Source organism: Aplysia californica, unplaced genomic scaffold (assembly GCF_000002075.1).
Source record: "Aplysia californica isolate F4 #8 unplaced genomic scaffold, AplCal3.0 scaffold00122, whole genome shotgun sequence".
In the NCBI taxonomy this organism is placed as follows: domain Eukaryota; kingdom Metazoa; phylum Mollusca; class Gastropoda; order Aplysiida; family Aplysiidae; genus Aplysia; species Aplysia californica.
Genome location: NW_004797392.1, coordinates 1,019,934 through 1,024,046, shown reverse-complemented (window position 1 = coordinate 1,024,046; position 4,113 = coordinate 1,019,934). Strand labels below are relative to the sequence as shown.

The window sequence follows — 4,113 nt, the reverse complement described above, 5'->3', positions numbered from 1 at the left end:
CATTGAAGGCAGTTTTTCTCTATTCCCGAATTTGCGAGACAGCCTGAATTTTAATTGGTGCGGTCACAACGTAATGGTGCGTAACGACAAATGCGGGGGGACTCAATCAGCGAGGGAAGGCTAACATTTTTGGACAGGTAAAGGGGAGGGGCAACAGGATAGACGTAGATAAAGATCTCGAGACTCACGATAGGCTGATGAGTGTACAGTCAAACCTGTGTAAGACAGCCACCCATTGTCAAGGAGAAAAGTGGCCGTATAAGACAGGTGGCCGTCTTAGGCAGGACTGATCAAGATGAAGAACCATCTGAGGTCCCAATCGAAAGTAGCCGTATTGTTGCTGTTTTTTGTTGTTGTTGTTGTTGTTGTTGTTGTTGTTGGTTTGTATTTTGTTTGTAATTTTTCTTTTGTTGCTGATTTCAGACAAGGGTGGGGGGGGGGGGGGGGGGGGGCTCTCGTGGCCTAGAGGTTAAGGTGTTGGCCTCTCATTCAAAAGGTCCCGGGTTCGAATCCGGGTAGCGACCGAAAAATTTTCTTCTCTAAATGTGTCTCCTTTCACCTCATTTCCTGCTCTCTAGCAATGTTCTGTCGTCTGCTTTCGTCTCCTCTTTCTGCCCCCACCCCTTCACCTCCTTTGCCCCTTCCTCTGGGCTCCTGATTCTTTCTGCAGCCTTTCTTATCTACTGCTACTCCTTCGCTTCTTCTTACTGCTGTCTTTCAGCCACACCCCTGATCTTCTGGTAGGAAAGATCTACACCTAGCCTTCTCGGACAAGGGCGAAAAATCTCGGAGGGCCCGTGTGCAAGTTGCGCACGTTAAAGATCCCTTGGTGGTCTAAAATCGATAAGAGTAGGCTTCGGATTCAACCCGGGCAAAATTCAAAATTTCCTACCAACTGAAAATATTAGGTGTGTCCCGCCCGCTCATATGACCGTATGCAGTTCCGAGCGCCGTAAAACACTTTACAGAAACAAAAAAAACAAAAACAAACAAGACAAGGGTGACAATAAAACGAAATGTATCAGACAAGGAAGACCGAGTGCCATGGTAAAACAAACACATGGGTCGCCACCACTCAGAGAACGAGCGACGCTTCTGTCACAAGTTCATGTTGACGTCCTTTGTTACTTTGTTGCAGACTGGGTAAACAGTGACCACTTATCTCACTTACGATTTGTGTATGAGTTCTGGGCGGGGCTTATGGGTTATGAGCTTGGCTTTCTCAGATCTGAGAAAGCCTAGGTTATGAGGGATCACACGCTTCCCTCACCAGCAGTTGAAAATTGGTAGCTATTGAATTGTCAACAGTGGGGCCTACGCAACATGATCGGTTGGAGGGACTACCTTACAACAACGACAGGTGATTGAATCATGACGGCTTGCCCACAACGCCAGGGGCCAATGCGCAATTTATGTCAAAACGTAATGGAGTCACTAAGGTGGCCGTCTAAGACAGGTGTCATTGCTTAGTGTGATAGGGGTTGTGTGTTAAAATATGGTGGCCGCGGCCGCGTTGGACAGGTGCCCGTTTTACACAGTTAAATTATATCGAAAACATGCAAGGGGGGGGGTGGAAAGTGGCCGGTTGTACAGGTGGCCGTCTTATATAGGTGGTCCTCAGGGCAGGTTTGACTGTATATTTGGCATGCCTCATGCCACCATGCCACTGTGATTAGGCCTGTGAGTTTACAGTTCTAAGGTCCTTGGATTAGGCATCAAGGTTGACCACTCTTTGCTCGCCATATGTCATAAACCCACCCAGGGGTCACGTTAGTTCATGGGTCACTGTAGATTATTCCTTGGCTTCGTCGGCTAAGATCCCGTATTTCCCTTGCTCCCGAGCACTGGGATCTTAGGCGGAGACTACTGTTGTAGAGAATCTTTGGCTACACTACACTTACTGGACTCAAGGAAACTACACGAATTTTGGTTTGCCGTGGGCGCCGTGGACTACACAGTGTGACCAACATCTGTCTTGCCACTATCATAATCAATTGAAACTAAAACAGAGTTCTCAATGTATCTAACAATTATTTAGGCTACCTAAATTTCTTTTAAACTTTTTTTTTGTGGTTTGTCTTAAGGCTACCTTGATTCCTTGAGGATTTGTTAATGAAGAATTCAATGCATTTTCCATTTCTTTGCTGGCCATTTTCATCTATTTTATGTTTTCTTAAGAGCAACTTTGTCTCGACATTTTCCAATTTGGATACTTTTCCTTCTTTCCGGCTTCTTGGACTGGCTTACATTTGATCATATTGTCTTGTTCAAACAAGTTCTATTCATAATATCTCTTACTCTCTACTTGCGTCTGTTTGTTTGTTCGTTTGTTTGTTTTTAATTTCACGGACCATTTCCACCTATGTCCAGAGCGTATATTCAAATGCTTTGTATACTGTTTACATTTTTTAGTTATAAAATGCCTAATTTGTCAAATATACTGGATATGTTATTCAATATGATGTTTTGCATTAGCTCTAAAGTGTTTTAGCATATTAAATCAGCAGAAAGTACTCAAAATGTACTCATACGTACTTTTTAATAAAAGTACTTGTACTCAAGTACTTTTTATAGGAAAGTACTTTTACCGTACTTAAGTACATATTTTAGATTGTACTTAAATTTGTAACTTTTTAAAAGTACTTTAACAGCTCTGGTTAATAACGACCATTTCTCTAACCCTCCCCTCCCCCCCCCTCTCTCTCTCTCTCTCTCTCTCCTCCCCCCTCTCTCTCTCTCTCTCTCTCTCTCTCTCTCTCTCTCTCTCTCTCTCTCTCTCTCTCTCTCTCTCTCTCTCTCTCTCTCTCTCTCTCTGCGAGTCTGTCTGTCTGTCTCTTTCTCTCTTTCAGTAGAGAAGTTGGCAATGCGTTCTGGAAGGAGGAGATATGGTGGGGAAAAGGTTATCCACCGAGCGTTTTTTTTTTTAGGTTGGAGTTTTATTTATTCATCAAGTTACCTATTCCTAAAAAAAAAATTTAGCTTATTTATCATAATTTTAATTTGATTTACTTCACTTTACTTTTGATTTCTTCTTCTTTTTTCTTTTTTTTCCCTCTCTTTTTTGGGGGAGGGGGGGAGGTGTCAGTATTTGAGAGTATGGCTGTCACCGTATTCACGCAAATCAGTATATTCCATTTCATAGATGCTCTGTCGAGTGTTTACTATGAGAGTAAAAGACGATTTTAAAGGACAATATCGAAGAGAGGGGAAAAGGGAAGAGTGAACTAAATTATGTAGAAGTGACGTTAGAAGTGGATGTTCGGTTCATCTTTAAACTTTGTTTTGCTTATAGGGGTTTTGGTTTTATCCAACCAAGCAAACAAACAAATAGACAAACAACAAATGCACACCCACGTTCCCTTGTTTTTATTTACTATTTCATGGTGTTGATAAAAAAATACTACCGAAAGGAAATGACGAGTGGTCAGGGATGTATGTCTTTGGTCCACTCCCTCACTCTCTCCACTCAGACAACTCCATTTGTGTGGCATCATCAATGGTCAAATCAGGCGATCGTCGAAATAATGAACTTGAAGAATAACTTTTGTTATTTGGGCTCAACACCTTTTATGTTCGTTTTTAAATACATTTCTGTGTGTATTTTACTGAAAAGCTTTAATCAAAGGCACACAAAATGTACGTTTGCAATTTCCAAGTATATTCTAGCTTGGAACTCATCAACTTTTGTCGTCCATTTTTGTTAATAAATATTACCCCCCACAACAGGCGACTCCCACCTCTTTCACTCGCAAATATCTCCTCTTCTATTTCTATTCAGGATAGATGGATGCTTCTTCATAAACAAGACAAATAAACAGGCTTTATTTAATTTAAGATGATATCAATATCTCACCCTGCTCAAAATTGTTGAGTGTCTGTTTTCAACGTGATATGTAACAACACATCTCTGTTCAGGGTGCTCTCGTGGCCTAGATCTAGAGGTCCCGGGTTCGAATCCGGGTAGCAACGGAAACATTTTCAGCTCTAAAAATTCTCTCCTTTCACCTCCTTTCCTGCTCTCTAGCAATGTTGTGTCGTCTGCTTTTGTCTCCAATTTCTTCCCTCACCCTTACCCCTCACCGATCCTTTGCCCCCCACACCCCCCCTCCTCTG

At 42.3% G+C, this 4,113-nt stretch overlaps 1 protein-coding gene across 1 annotated transcript in view; it reads left to right on the top strand.

The window, feature by feature from the left end:
- The window catches only part of LOC101847331 (probable protein phosphatase 2C T23F11.1), a 75,103-nt gene that overhangs the window by 1,305 nt on the left and 69,685 nt on the right, over positions 1 to 4,113 (top strand). The window lies entirely within an intron of this gene.